At 38.8% G+C, this 16,771-nt stretch overlaps 1 long non-coding RNA gene and 1 pseudogene across 1 annotated transcript in view; one reads left to right on the top strand and one right to left on the bottom strand.

Moving 5' to 3' along the window:
- LOC148563399 (uncharacterized) overlaps window positions 1-3,109 on the bottom strand; it is an 87,165-nt gene extending 84,056 nt beyond the window's left edge. The window contains exon 1 of the long non-coding RNA XR_015883169.1: window positions 2,960-3,109. This is a non-coding gene — a long non-coding RNA (uncharacterized LOC148563399). The remainder of the gene's footprint in view (window positions 1-2,959) is intronic.
- Window positions 3,110-7,313: 4,204 nt separating this feature from the next.
- Window positions 7,314-7,761, top strand: LOC148563398 (uncharacterized; annotated as a pseudogene).
- Window positions 7,762-16,771: the final 9,010 nt, after the last annotated feature.

Below are 16,771 nucleotides of genomic sequence, written 5' to 3'. Positions count from 1 at the left end.
CTTGAGCACCTTCATGATCGTCCGTGACCACGGGCTCTGCTTGATGGACATCCTGTGGTGGAGTCTCTTGTTAGAATAATCGTTGCCTTCTAGCAAGCGGCACGTTATCTTCATCATCAGAGTTCGGGACAACCAAAGGTGTCCCCTTGCTTTTTGGGACAGTATATGCTGGACGTGCTATTTTTATGTGCTGCCTAATCGGCTTCTGCATATAGACAACTTTCTCCTCGTACCAGGTCTGCATTCCTGTGGTGTAGACATTGAACGGATCAAGAGATATAAGCAACACAGCAGGATATGAAAAACAATATATATAAAGCACTTTATCATGCTGGAGAGGAGATGAATAATATTTATAACTACAGTCGTGGCTATATTCCCAGATATCGTCATATGCATGATAAACACTCAAACCAGTCGCATACTTACTAAAATAAACATCCATGATAATAATACAAGTAATTTTAATGAACCGAGATCACCTTCTGCGCATCCATATCTGTATGCTGAGATTTGGTCCTACTCCGGGTAGATGGCGCTTATTCTGAGTCCTTGCACGGCTGTTTAATTCCATCGTTGACCTTGCCACACTACTGGCATGACCCAAGAATTAACAATTACATGCACATCACAACACATTGCACACCACGCAAGGAGGAATGTACTAACAAAATAATAACCAGTCGTATACATACTAAAATAAACATCCATGATAATAACACAAGTAATTTAAATGAAAGCAGATCACATTTTGCGCATCCATATCTCTTTGCTGAAGTTTAGTCCTGCACCGGGTATATGGCGCTTGGTTGGAGTCCTTGCGGGGCTGTTTACACCTTGCTTGTTCGTTATCTTGTTTACTACTAGCTGCTTCCTTGGGTTTTTTCCCTTCCTGGGCTTGTCCACAATGCATCCTTATGTGTTCAATGTGGGACAACGAAGATAGCAAAAATCAACTAAAATCATTGATGCCATTTGTATTCAATTTGAGTCTAAAAATGAAATTATTACGGATTCTACTTGTGAAATAACATGGTTGGCCTTCTTATCAAGTTCATAAGCGGTCCATTCAGCAATCCAAGGCTCGCGTGATTGACATGCATGTAACGGACCATGCTTTAAGCACTGAAAGTACAAAACCTGGACACAAGTAATTCACATGGTAGTATTTATAACTTAAGACGTAAATGCAGGAGAAAATTAGGTAAACTAGTTGCGATACCAGCAACACAAACATGCACCCGCCGCATGTTTTGTGGTTCTTGGTTTGGAATTTTCTTATTGCATCTCGCAACCACTTCAATATCTGATACGGCTAGTGGAATCTTTTGGGGTTTGAGACATCCAAAATCGGAGGGAGGTGCCATGGGGAGATAGTTTGCTAGCTTGTGGGGCAAAAAAACATCTTTAGAACCACTAGGATAAAGTATTGTCTAAAAGCCATCCTTTGTTGCTTGGTCTCTATTGGACAGCCAAAGACAAAGTTCGGCAGTTGTGTTGTTGTTCTGGGATTGGGTCCTCTACATTAACGAAACATTGTACAATAATCAATCAGTGTTTATAAAGGCAAACCAAAAAACACGCACAGTAAATATTACATCTTACATAACTTCTACTAACCTCTAGAAGGTATGCCGAGTACATTGTCGATCAGTTCGGTGGTAACGCGGATGTCCCCTGCGTCGACCTTGAGAGTGTTTGATTCCACGTCATAGGCCCTCGCAAGTTGAAGCATGATGCTCTTCTTCACATGCCACAGTGGTATCCGCCACAGGAAATCAAATCCAATAAACTCAATCTCAGCAACTTTGCGTCCTCAATGTGTATTTCCAAGTAGGAAAACAAGTTGTTGATGTAGCAAGGTGAGCATCGCGTCTCGACTAATTTCTGTCAAGCAAAAATTAAAAAAAAAATTAAGTCACAACATATAACCAAACATGTGTTTTCAATCATGTAAACAATGCGATACCTTTTTACCTATCTTATTTTGCGTTCGGCCAGTATAATAACGGATGGTTGGAGCGCCGTGAAAAGTTACTCACGCAATAGGTCCTCTGAAATCCTATCCAAGATTCTATTCAGTTTATAACAAAGTAAGAAAAATTATAATCACATGAGCAAACAATCTTGTAATCATCATTCCAGCTGCTAATACAAAAAAATTATAAGGTCAATGAAGAGAAAGGATGTCCACAGTAAGAATTTAAGTGGTCTGAGAGACTAACTCGGCCAATCATAAACACAACAATCAAAAAGGTAAATTAGATTCACACAAAGCAACAACATGGCACACGAAAACAACAAAGTAATCAGTTCAATTCAACCATCCAGATATTTATTGAAGTAACCATATATTCCATGTCGATCCAGGAATGAATATCCGAGTTTAGAGTACGCTCTAGGGACCATGTATATATTTTCTCACTAAAATACAAGACAACCCTCAAACATCACCATACTCACACAAAATACCAACACAGTAAACTTCCCATATATGAAAATCAACCATCCAAATATAGACAAAAACTAATCCTATTTACTAGTCATATAACATTGGTCTTTTTAGTATTTAATAAGTCATATATTAAAATAACAAGATATATATACATAATGAAAAGTAGAGGATATAGATCAGTAGTATTTTTGTAAGATTAGTAATTTTTGATAGAAAAATCAAGCTTTCTTGGAAGATTAGTGATTAAGGACTTGAATGGATTGGACCCACACTTCCATGCCTTCATGAAATAGAACATAGCCACTTGAAGAAAAAAACAACAAAAAGACAATAGGGAAGCGGTGACTTTTGCAGTTTTATATGTCTTCAAATGATCTGATTCATACAAATATTATAATATCAACTCCTGAGATACACTACATGGTTGCATTATCAGTTTTATTCATGGCTACTGAGAACATCTTATGCTGCGTTTGTTTCTGAGAACAGGACAGGACAAGACACTGAGAACAGGACAGGACAAGACACTGATGGACAGAGACACAAAATTTTGTGTTCTTGTATTCTATTTGGTGATAAACTAGAACAAATTATGAAAATTCAATTTATTCTCATTTTTTTAATTCAAAAAATTTGAAATAAAAATTAATTACTCTGCTGGTCCTATAGTTTCACAAAATTTTCAATTAGGTCCCTATACTTTTTTTTCTTTTAATTGAGTCCTTGCACCAAATTTTTTTTTAATTGGGTTGCTACACTTTTTTTTCCTTTTATTTAGGTCCTGTACTAATTCTTTTTTTTTAGTTAGGTCCCTATAAAATTATGCTAATTACTACTAAGAAGGACTTAATTGAAAAAAAAATTTTGGTGCAGGGACCCAATTAAAAAGAAAAAAAGTATAGCGACCTAATTGAAAATTTCAACTATAGGGACCAACAGAGTAATTAAACCTAAAAAATATAATTATGAAAAATTAATAAGAATAATGAAAGAAAAAATAAAAAATAAGTTGTGTCACTTGTTAGTGTTTTCGTGTCCTTCCTGTCAGGATGGACACAAAATACACTAATTCAGTGTCTCTAGACACATTGTCTCTGTCCATGTCTCCTCTGTCAAATACGATTTTGTGTCTCTGTGTCCCTGTGTGTTCTGTCTCTGTAAACAAACGCAGCCTTAGTGAACAACCATACGCACTACTGGACCCATATCTTGTCCTTTCTTCTAGTACAAAATTAGAACCCTTCACACCTAACATCTTTTGCATATGTTCTATAATTAGATAAACTAATTTAACACCAAATATAAGAAAATTAATCTCTTTATGTGATATATTCGTAATAAAATTAAAGTAAGTCATATATGTGATAGTAAACATCTAACTTGAACTTCTTCAAACTAAATAAACGGTTAATATAATTAGCATCATATATGCATTGTTTTACCTACAAAAAAAACAAGAAACCTATCAAACAGCAACTTGTTCAAACAAGCTGATAATGTACTAACATCAAAATAGTAGTCACCATCATGAAAATCGACCATCCAAAGGTTTGGTAAATTAACCAACCTATTCGCACTTTAACTCATCATGTGTACATCAAGATATCCGCAAAGTTAAAACAAATCATACTTCATAAATCACGGCAAGAAGGTTAAATTGAACAATGATCAAATAGAAAAAGAAGACATGTTTCCAATTTATTCACTTATGCAATACAAAGCACGACTTGATGAGCATATATACAATTACACTAACTCAGGGAATATTCAATAGTACTTAGATAGTAAGATTAATTGCTTAAGAGGTAAAAAAAATTCCCTACAAAAAAAATCCAGTTAAGCAAATAAGTGACTGTCGATAGAAACCAACTATCTGATAATATGTGAAAGTAACCATCTAATCAGTGTCAACTAGAGATCAATAATGGTCAACCGGTTTAAGTAGCATTGCATGCAATGGTCCACACAATGAGGGAAAAAAAGAACATATTTGAATCAAGCTTTTGCAATTTTTCCTACGAAAATATTAAATCAACTGCAACCATTTACATCACAATTTTATTCAACAAGTTCTGACAAACTAATAATGCAACTACTGAGGTTTTCACTGTGATAAACCGAACAACTCAGCAACATAAATAGTATCCACCACTAGAAACAACAGAAACAGGAATCATAAGAACAAGACATTAAGCCACTAACCGCATAACGTCGATGATGGTAGGTGTGATCGGGCAGGCACACCAACGAGACCGTGAATCATCCAATGGTCACGCAGGAGGGAGGACCCAGGCCACCGGTTGACGCAGGATGGCGAGTGCGAACAAGGTTGGGTGATGCAGGTCGGGTCAGCACTGATGAGGGTTCCAGATCACGCGGGGACGTAGTGGCCGGGTGTTCAGCCGCGACGTTGCGAAGCGGTTGCTTCCAGCGAGGGCAGTCTCGCGCGACGGAGGCTCCTTGTCAGGCGACAATTCGAACGGGGATGCTCAGCCGTGACAGTGCGCAGCAGTTGCTGCCAGCAAGGGAGGACGGGCGCGATGGAGGTTGGCCCTTGAAGTCCTGATCGGCACGGACGCAGTTTGCAGGTCACGTGGTGTCTGCAGGGACGAGATGTTCGGCTGCAGGGACGGGCTGCGAAAGTGGGGGTTTGGGATGAGATGTTCGACAGCAGGGCTCCAAAGTATAGCTCGTTCTGTTAATACTCGAACCAGCTTTTCTTAGAGCGAGGGGATGGAACATCGTCTTTTTATTAGGGCGGTGGCATTAGGCACCTGCAAGGGGACTCCAACGCTCAAGTAAGTAAGAGTGTGAGAATATTTAGAATGGAAATGGAGTGAATTGCGTACCTGTGACTTAAATAGTCACTCGTTTATATTGAGTTTGTGTATGGCAGTTATTCGTATCATTTGTTACCGGCTTTACAGAGTATTCTGATAGTAGTTATGGTGTGAGATATTTTTGGGGAGGTTTATCTTCTTTAGTGGAGTCCGATTCTAAGGTTGTTGTAGTGGGCCAGTGTTTGGGTAACGGCTCACAGCCCCAAACTTGACCTGTTTTGCAAGGCCGAGCTATAACAGGTCGAGCTTTCGTATAGCTCGGAATCGGGTATTGTGGTAGCCCCCAAGGTCAACTTGATTATCGCGAGATTTGAAAAAATGGGGGAAGCTTGGTATTTTGGCGGTAATGATATTAAAGTGTTTGGAAGAGAGAGAAAATTGGAAAAGACATTTGCATTTATTGTGCATTGGGGAAGTGAACGGTTACAAATTGTGGCTGTTGATTTATGAGACGTTGCTTTCTAATCAACGGTTGTAGGTTTCTAACTTGCTCCCTGGAGGTATGCGTAGTGGGCTTGTGGGTAGATTTTTGGACTTTTGGTTATCCATTTGGGGTTTATGTTTCCTGCATATTTGCTAAGGATGAGCCGAAAAGGTCAGTAATTTCTTCTTAGCTTCTCTTCGTCTTTATTATTTTTCCTTGCATTGATGGAGAAAGGGAAGAAGGTTGTGTCAGGGAAAAGGGTTAGTGGTCGGGGAAAAAACAAGCTGTTGATAAAGGGGATAAGATTGTTGAAGAGGTTTTTGTCTGGGATCCCAATGATCCCTTTTCGTGGGTATCTAACTCGGTGAAGAAATGGGTCTCTGTTTTTTATGATGATCGTAGCATTTCTCAACTGGGTTTACCATCTACGTGGGTTAGGGGGTAGTGACATTACTCTTAAGTTCTTATCGTATAGTGCTACTGATCGCGTGTACCACCGTGGTGAGGGATTTGAATATTTCTTTATGTATAGTTGCGTGTTTGTCGAGTTAGGTGTAAGGTTTCCTTTTTTGGAATTTCAGTGTGGGGTGTTGATGCAGTTGAAGTGTGCTCCTTTACAATTACATCCTAATTCATGGGCGTTTGTTAGGGCTTTTTGAGGTTTTGATGGATTGTTTAGATGTTGAGCCATCGTTAAAGGTATTTTTCGCTTTATTTCAGTGTAAGGGGGTTAAGAGAGGTTGTTGGTTGAATCTAGCCAGCGCTCCTGGTCATGCAATTTTCAGTTTGTATAAGTCTTCTTATAAGGGTTTCAAGTCTATGTTTCTTAGAATTGGTGTTGCCGATAATGATTTTCTGTGGTATGTTGATGACTGCCTCTTAGAGAAATTTCCCTTGTTTTGGGTTCCGAGACCTAGACAGATACTAGGTATGGAGATGATGGAATATAGGAACGAAATGATTGTAGAATTCCTTGTTAACCATATATCTTCGTCTGACTTGTTGTCTGTTGTGGAACTACTGGAATTCGAATCGGATAAAGATGCATTGGTGGGATATATAGGTAATGGTTTTGTATATCTGATATGGATTTGATTTTCATGGTATCTAATATCTGTTTTTTTTTCTTTTTTTTGCAGTGAAAAAAGCTCCAAAGGTAACTTCTAGTAGCCTGCGAGCATTTTTTCAAACAAAGAACATTGAAAAACAAGGCTCAAGTAGTCATACTATGGCAGAGAAGGGTGTTGAGGTTGACCAACCCTCTCCTGCAAAGAAAGTTAGTTTTAAGCGAAAAAGAGGTGAAGGGAAAAAGGAGAAGACTGTTGATCTGGAATAGGTGAAAAAATTTACTGAAAATCAGAAAACTCTTCATGGTTATAAAGGTAATGAAGATTTGAACTCCTTATGGAGTGAGAATTTCTCGGTGTCTATGGTGGCTGATGTATACCGTCAAAATCCGGTGGACGTTAAGCTCGTCCAAGATACTGGTGATATTGGCATTTGTCAATACCTTCAGGTATTAGTTTTGGATTTATTCTTTACTTATGCTTGATATTTGGTAATTTGACTGTGTTATCGTCTGTTATTCTAGGTGATGGGAGCTCGGCTAATGTCTATCGGCCGAACTCAAGAGCTAAAGCATGCCCGAGATGGGTTTGACAGGGCCCTCTATTGACCAGTTGATGCAGGAGAACCTGGATAAGAGTAACAAGCTTCGTTCTGCTCTTGACTTGGTGGATTCATTGCAGGAGAAATTGACTGCTGCTAAAAATGCTGAAAATAAATTTGAAGAGAATAAGGCTGCTTTAGAGGTGAGATTGGTGGGACTTTGTGCTGATAAGACGCAGCTTGAAAATGCTAAAAAAGATCATGGTCTTGAAATGTTTGCTGCCAGGTTTGATAGGGCTGCGAAGCAGGCAAAGCTTCTTGCACCTAATGCGGATTTGTCGGCAATGGACCCATGCAAGATTGTTGTAGGGGATGAGTTGGTGGAGGACGAGGATAATGACGGAGAGGGGGAGGGTGAAAACCCAGGTAGTTAGGTAGTAGTTGTAGTAGGTTGTTACTGTTTATTTTCTGTATGGTTTGTAGAACTTATGGCTTATAGCCAAAAACTATTTTGATGTTGTTTGTTGGCTTACTTAGCCGAAAAACGTTTAGTACTGGTAAAATTTGGTTGAATGTTGATGCATGTTTAGTAAGTTGTATGGTTTTCTGACTTGAAAACCTTTTTGAATACTCATCGCATGAGTTTTGTAGTATTTTGCTTAAAGTACTCAGCCGAGTAGGATGGAAAACAGATATACGAAATAATCGACAGTTATTGTATTATGAATTTAGTAATTGTAAGGGTGCGGGGTGGTGTGCCCCATTAAAACCTCTCCAGCAAAACCCAACTTAGGGATAAAATCTGGTAGTAGGAAAAAGAGTGCATCGCCGTGTCCGACTTATAGACTAACTGTAATACAGTTTTAAAGAAGAAATGTTCCAATTATTTGGTAGTATTGTGCCATTAAGTGTTTGTATTTTGTATGCGCCTTTGCCGATGACTTTGAAAATCCGGAATGGACCTTCCCAATTGGCGCTTAGCTTGCCATGTCTTGGTGGATTTCGTACATCTTCTATTCGCCTGAGGACGAGGTCGCCCTCTGAGAATGTCCTCGGCTTGAATTTCTTGTTGTATTTCCAAGCTATAGTTCGTTTTGCGGCGAGCTGTTGTAGTGTTGACTTGTTTCGATTTTCTTCGACGAGGTCAAGCTCGGTTCTTCTATTTTCAATGTTGTCATCTTCATTGACGCTTGCAGTTCTGGGAGTTTGTAAGGAGATTTCGACAGGTAGCATGGCATCACATCCGTACACCAGCCTGAAAGGGGTTTCTTTCGTTGAGGATTGCTCTGTTGTGTTATAGCTCCATAGTACTTCTGGGATGAGCTCCGCCCATTCTCCTTTGGAGTCTTCAAGTTTCTTTCTGAGCCCCTGTAAAATATTCTTATTGGCAGCCTCAGCTAGACCATTAGTCTGTGGGTGTTCTACAGATGAGAACTGTTGAACTATTTTGAAATTTTGTAAGAAAGTTGTGAATTTTTTATGTATAAATTGTCTACCATTATCAGTTATAATGGATTGAGGGATACCAAATCAGCAGAGTATGTTTTTCTATACAAAAGATATCATTTTTTCGGAAGTTATTTTTGCCAATGGAATTACCTTTATCCATTTTGTAAAATAGTCAATAGAAACAATTAAAACATTAACCTGCACTGGTGCTGGTGGGAAAGGTCCGAGGATGTCTAGCCCCACTTATTGAATGGCCAACTTACCTCGGACGAGTGTAACTACTCGGCTAGGTTATGAATGACTGGTGCATGACGTTGGCATTGGTCACAATGTTGAACCTTATACATGCAATCTTGTTGCAATGTTAGCCAGTAGTAGCCTGCTCGGAGGATCTTGGAAGCTAAGCTTCATCCTCCTATATGCGTTCCACAGACACTTTCGTGAACTTCATCCATTGCCAACCTGGCTTCTGCTGTGTTCAGTCATTTTAGAAGGGGTCTCGTGAAACCTCGCTTGTATAGTTCAGATCCGAGTAATGTATAGAAACTCGTTCTTTTTTTTATTTCCTCTTGTTTTGAACGCTCTCAGGTATTTGGCCTGTTTGTAAATAATGTATGAAGGGCTTTCGCCAGTCTTCTTCCTATGAAATACTTGACATTTTTGTTAGCATAATACTAGGCTCATTAAGTGTCAGTTGAAATAATATAGGTGTTTTGGTTTGACTTCTGGTTGTTGCCAACTTTGAAAGGATATCTGCTCTATCATTTTGTTCCCGAGATATATGGGAAATTTCAAATTTTTGGAAACCGTTAATAAGATTAGTAACAATAGCGTTATAATTTTCCAACAGTGGATCTTTTACTTGAAAGTTACCTGTTACCTGTTGTACCACAAGTAAAGAGTCACATTTGATGCTCAGTTGCGTTACACCTATTGTATGGGCTAGCCTTAATCCTGCTATGAGTGCTTCATACTCTGCTTGATTGTTACTTGAATGGAAAGTGAATTGTAGAGATTGTTCTATGGCTGTTTCTTGCTCGTCCTCAAGTAGTATCCCTACCCCTGAGCCTTTGTTATTTGAGGCTCCGTCAATGTATAGCATCCAAGTATTTGTGGTTAGGCTATGCTCATCTACCGTGAGCTCTGCCACGAAGTCTGCTAGTGCTTCAGACTTTAAGGCTCCTCGCGATTGGTATTGAATGTCATACTCGGATAATTTGATTGACCATTTAATCAATCTTCCAGCAAGCTCTGGCTTTGTCAAAATTTGCCGAAGAGGTTGTTCTGTTCTGACTATGATGGTATGACTCTGAAAGTAGTGTCGCAAATGTCTGGCCATTGTTATTAAGGCCAGAGCGAGTTTTTCTAGCTATGGGTATCTGACTTTGGCATTTTGGAGGGACTTGCTAACAAGGTATACTGGCTGTTATTACTTTCCTGTTTTTATTACCAAGACAAAACTGATAGCATGAATAGTAACAGATAAATATAGATACAACAGTTTACCAAACTCTGGTGTTTGAAGTATGGGTGGTTCTGATAGTATTGTCTTGAGCTCGGTGAAGGCTTCTTCGCACTTCTTGGTCCACTCAAATTTTCTTGTTTTCTAAGGGTCTTGAAGAAGTGATGTGATCGGTGTGCTATACGAAGTAAAAATCTGGCCAGTGCTGCTAGCGGACCAGTTAGTTGTTGAACCTCCTTGACCATCCTTGGGCTTCTCATGTTTAGAATTGCTTGACATTTTTTAGGGTTGGCTTCAATACCTCGGCAGGTGAGCATGAAGTCGAGAAATTTCCCTCCTTGCACTCCAAAAATGCATTTCTCGGGATTGAGTTTCATATTATACGTCTGAAGTTGTTGAAATATTTCCTTGAAGTCTTGAATGGGGTTTGATGCATGTAGTGTCTTTGCTACCATGTCATCAACATAGACTTCTATATTCCAGCCAATTTGGTTTGAAAAGATCTTGTCCATGAGTCTTTGATATGTTGCACCTGTATTTTTGAGTTCAAATGGCATAACCTTATAACAAAAATTTCCATTGTCAGTAATAAAAGCAGTCTTATCCTGGTAAGCCGAATACATTAGTATTTAGTTATATCCAGAATAAGGATCCATAAAGCTTAAACATTGGAAACTGGAAGAGCTGTCAACTAGTTTATCAATGCATGGGAGGGGGTATACGTCTTTTGGACATGTCTTATTAAGGTCTGTATAGTCCACACACATCCTCCACTTACCGTTGTTTTTTCTTACCATTGTCACGTTGGCTAACCAAGTGGAGTATCTGAGCTCTCTTATGAATCCAGCGTTGAGGAGCTTGCGGGTTTCCTCTAAGGAGGCTGCCCTTTTGTCTGTGCCGAGATGTCTTTTCTTCTGGGCTATAGGTCGGATAGATGGATTGATTGCCAACTTGTGACAAATGACGTTGGGATCTATTCCTGGCATGTCTGCTGGAGTCCATGCGAATAGATCAACATTTTGCCTCAATGCTCGGCCAGTTATTTTCGTTCTTCATTTTTCAGTGCACTGCCAAGGTATGTATATTTTTCTTCCTCGGCAGTTAGTTGAACCTTTGTGAGGTCATCTATTGGCATCGGTCATTCTTGATGTTGGTCTGAGGATCTAAGTCGACCAACAGGGGTAATGGTTTCGAGCCGTATACTGCTTGAACATACTGTTGCTCAGGTTGTCGTGAGTATTTGGTCTTTAGGCTGGCATTATAGCACTATCTGGCTTCTCTCTGGTCTCCATGAATTGTTACGACTTTGTTATCCTGCGAAAGGAACTTAACACACAAATGCACAGTGGAAATAATAGCATTTAATGCATTTAAAGAAGGTTTACCTAGAATTATATTGTAAGGACTTCTACAATCAACAACCAGATATTGTATGTCTATAGTGTTACAGTTAGGATAGTTTCCAAGTGTGGTTTGTAACTAGATATAACATCGGATAGGAACCCGTTCACCTGAGAAACCTACCATTTACCCGGATGATGGTTGAAGGGCTTTGTCACTTAACTTCATTTTCTGAAATGTTGAGTAGAATAGCACGTCTGCGCTACTCCCTGGATCCATCAGGATTTTCTTGACTAATGGCTCTCCAACCTGCGCAGAGATGACTACGGGGTCGTCAAGGTTGCGGTTAGTTGCCTTATAGTCCTTGGGGAGAAATGAGATCTCCGGTTTGTGTGGGTTGATAGGTTGAGACGAGGTTGATCCCGTCACTGACATCATAACTCGGTAGGATCTCTTTCTAGCTGAGTTTGTGCATCCTCCTCCTGCAAAACCACCAGAAATAAAATTTATTACTCGACGGGGTGGATTGACATCTTCGTCTACCTTTTTCCCCTTGTCTCAGGGATTGTCGATTGTTCTGGAATGTTGGGTGAGGTCTTCTGTATGCCGCATTCTCCCTCTGGTATCGATGTATTTGTCTAGTAGGCTTTGTCAGGCCAGTTTTTCGAGAAGGTCTTTTGCTATAACCCAGTCATTTGTTGTATGTCCATATTTCCGATGGAAGGTGTAGTACTTGGACTTGTCTACGTATCGTTGGTCTTGGTATGTACCTGCTTTGTTTGGCGGTTTGATAAGTTTCGAGTGTAGGATATCTCTGATGATGTCCTCTCTCTTGGCATTGAGGGGAGTGTAGTTGTCGAACTTAGGTGTGAGTTTGAATGATCTTTGGTCTGTCCTGTTACTTGGGTGTTTGTTCCGCTTCTCGTCTTCTCTGTTCGAGGCGGGCTTCTCTGCTTTTCGAAGTGCTCAGAGCTCTTCAATCTCGATTTTAGTTGTTGCCTTTTTTCAGAATTCGGCTAGAGTTTTCGGCTTTGCTATGACTATTGTCTCCTGGAATTTTCTGGGGCAGAGGCCGCTTTTCAGGGCGTGAAGGTGGACTTCTGGGTTCAAGTTGGGTATTTCATTGGTCGCTTCAGTGAATCTCCTCATGTAGTCCTTCAGCCTTTCATGCGGCTCTTGCTTAATGGTGCTCAGGTAGTCAAAGTTGTGCACGTATATCTTGGACGCAGCGAAATGGTTGACGAATTGGTCGGCTAGTTCATCGAAATTAGAAATGGAGCCTTCAGGGAGGTTGGAGAACCAAATCAGGGAAGCCCCGTCTAGGAAAGTTGGGAAAGTACGACATAGGATTGGGTCGGATTCTTTGTTTATGAACATCATGGTATAGAATTTGGTGACGTGGATGTTTGGGTCCCCTATTCCTACATAGGGTTTCAAGGTCATTGGAAGGGTGAAATTTTTGGGCATTTAAAAGCTTATGACTTCTTTTTGTGAAAGGATTGGTTCTTTTGGTTACGGTTTTTGGGGGAGTGGGTATGGTGTGCTTTGCCTCTGATGTGTGCTCGTTGTTGTCATCCTTGTTTTCAGCGTTCTTGTGCTCTCCTCCTTTACTTTGACTGTTTTGCTTTTGACGTAAGAGCTCGGCCATTTTTAGATTCTCCGCTTTGAGAAATTCGTTGATGGCCAGTAGTTCTGCCGAGTTGGGGTTTGAGGGGGCGTTATTTTGAGCATCCGCCATATGTCGTAACCTGCAAGGGAAAGAAGAGAAGAAAGCACAGAAAATATATAAAAAGACGTGGGGTTAGAAAATCTCAGACCCACGGTGGACGCCAAATGTTCCTGTGTGAATAAATCTCTCCGAGGTATAGCTCGTACTGTTGATACTCGAACCAGCTTTCCTTAGAGCGAGGGGATGGAATGTCGTCTTCTTGTGAGGGTGGCAGTGTTGGGCACCTGCAAAGGGACTCTAACACTCAAGTAAGTAAGAGTATGAGAATATTCAGAATGGAAATGGAGTGAATTGCATAGCTGTGACTTAATTAGTCACTCGTTTATATTGAGTTTGTGTATGGCAGTTATCCGTATCATTTGTTACCGGCTTTGTGGAGTATCCTGATAGTGGTTATGGTGTGAGATTTTCGGGGAGGTTTATCTTCTTTAGTTGAGTCCGATTCCGAGGTTGTTGTAGTGGGCCAGTGTTTGAGTAACGGATCAGTAAGAATTCAATAATCAGAACTTAACCATAAAAAAAGAGTAATCTCACACTATTAAATATAATATAACTTTATATTATTAAAAGTATTAATAATGACTAATTAATGACTACAAATTATAAAACCTGACCTGCTGGCCCTAACACTCCTTACTTAATAATAGGCAAGATTTTGAAAACCAGACCGGACCGGCCGGTCGAACTGGTCCAATCGGAGACCGCCAACAATTCTGATTCGGTTTAATAGGTAAAACTGGTAATTAAAAACCGTTCCAAAACTGTTGAATCGGCCGAGAACCGGCCGGTCAAACCGAACCGGAACCCAGCCGATTTTCACTTTTCTACCAAAAACGTCACTGTTTTGGTATTAGAAGAAAAGGGTAACCAGCCTTTCGCCTTTTCGGTCTCACTCTCACGCATTTACTTCTCTCTCTCAAACCCTAGCCTCATCACTCTCCTTCTCCTCTTAAAGTCGTCCTACCGCTGTCGTCCTACCTCCGCCGTCGAATCTGGTCCAGTCATCGTCCCTACTGTTTCAGCGTCGCGCCGTCGCGTCGCATATTTGTGAGTGTCCGTCCTTTTTGAATGTTTATAAATAATAAGATTAGACATTGATTTTTTTTATTATGCTTTTGGTCTGAATTTGATCTTGTTTAAATTTCATGATTTTGTTACTGGCTCCTAAAAGTTGGGTTTCTTTTTCTAATATGCTTAACATCAGAAAGATTTGGAAAAGTTTGTTACTCTTTATTAAGAATGTGTTGAAACTTTATTAAAATTTGGTTGAAAATTTTGTTACAAGTAACATAGATAGATAGATAGATAGATAGATAGATAGATAGATAGATAGATAGATAGATAGATAGATAGATAGACAGATAGATAGATAGATAGATCAAACTGAAACTTGAACTGTGAAGGATATCCTGTGTTCTAATGCTACTTTACTTCATATAATGTTTCTCATTCTTGGTGTTTTTGAAGTCCCTTATACCCTTGAAGCCACTTCCTCCATCATGGACATCTGAGGTTTTGTTAAAATTATATTAAAAATCTTGATGAGTAGAAAAAATTGTATTGTGTTGTTTGTCCTAAGGTTTTGTACTGCTGCATATTTGTTCATTTCACCGCTTCATGTTTTAGGAATGGCTTTTATTTTTAATAATTTGTTCCTATCTTATGATATGCTTTCAGGTCTCTAAGTTAAGGTAATTGGACATTGTTTGTGTTATAATTCCTTAATACATTTCAGGCTGATATAAAAGAAATTATGCTTAGATTGTAATTGATAAAAAAAGAAAATATGAACTTATAAGTGATTGAATATGAATCTAAGTTTAATGAATTGTTGATTTATATTTCATTTAAGGGAAAGAAGGGGTGGAGGTCGCGGGAGGAGGCGTGCGAAGGGTGAAGCCTTTGCTGCTTCCTCTGTTGCTGCCTCTGTCATGCCTTGCCATCATGTTACCATTGATTTCACCTGCCCTCTTTCTTGTTCTACTTCAAAATCATGCTAAATTTGTGAGTATCCGTCCTTTTTGAATATGTTTATGAAGAATAAGATTAGACATTGATTTTTCTGAATTCTGATAGATAGATAGATAGATAGATAGATAGATAGATAGATAGATAGATAGATAGATAGATGCCACACTGAGACTTGAACTGTGAAGGATACCCTGTATTCTAACTTCTAATGCTACTTTACTTCATATCAAGTTGTTACGAGAATGTCTCTGATGTCTAGTTGTTTATAGGGAGTGGAAATGGCATGTTTCCTCAAAGAAGAATGCTGGCAATCCTAAGAATGGCAAGCAAAGGAGCTTGATGAAGCTTGTCACCCTTCATTGGCCCTTTTCGTGGATGAGATCAAGATTGGATGAAATCAATAACAACAACATCAACAGCAAGAGTTCTTTGCTTTCTGATTCAATGATGACTTGGTATCTTCTCATTGAGACTGGAAATTTCTGGTTACATTATTGGTTGTTGCTGATTTGTCATGCTATGATGTTGAGCTTAGCTATGAGTAGATGATCGAATATTTGTTATTGATTTAGTTAATTCGGTGATTTTTTTTGTGACTATTTTAATAATTAAGTTCAATAGTGACATATAATGACTAATGAATGATAAATTGTTAATAATTATGAAATCAAAGGTTATATTAGATTTTGGTTGATGTAATACTTTATATTTAGAAGAACATTAAAATTTATATTAGACTATAATTATATTTTAAAATATTTATTTATAATTTATTTATTATTCTATTCTAAAACGGTTTTTTTAATTGAACCACCGATTGGACCGATTAAATCAATAAACCAAAAATTAGTAATTAAAACGGTTTGATGATCGGTCCGGTTTTCAAACCTTGATAATAGGACATTTGAAAAAGGTATAAATGTAATATTTGTAATATTAGTAATTATCTTTTATCCTCAATAGTTTTCATCAACATCTGATGACGCAGCCACCACTCGCATAGTTCACTATGCAACACAGGTATGATCTTTGGATATTTAAGATTTCATTGTTTTATAAATAGGATTGTAAAGAGAATAAGGGAATTTAAACAATGTTAAAAAATTATTTTGTCTATAATATTCTTCAAACAACATTAAACACCTTATGAAGTTAATGTTCATTTTAGATTTTGAAATTAGAGTTCGGTCTCAATCCACATTTCAACTTATTCAATCAAATCCCTTAAATATCATGATTCACGTTTGTCCCTAGAGTAGTTAGGCGTTATGTGAATATGTGGTTTGGAAATTGCCAGGATAGAAGGGTAATGACCATATGGATTGGCACAAATTGAATTTGCTCAATTTAACCGCACCAATTGAAAAAACTCAAAATCCATCTATCCCTAATTAAATCTCGGTGCACGATGCCTTCTTTGTGAAGATATGAAACAGCAGATACTATCTCAATAATGCAAATTCTTATCTGACCCTCACTGCTCAGGACATAT

The sequence above is a fragment of the Arachis ipaensis genome, chromosome B5 (genome assembly GCF_059453495.1).
Source record: "Arachis ipaensis isolate K30076 ecotype BB chromosome B5, ASM5945349v1, whole genome shotgun sequence".
In the NCBI taxonomy this organism is placed as follows: Eukaryota; Viridiplantae; Streptophyta; class Magnoliopsida; order Fabales; family Fabaceae; genus Arachis; species Arachis ipaensis.
The sequence above is the reverse complement of the archived record's forward strand: the minus strand, read 5'-3'. Positions and strand labels throughout refer to the sequence as shown.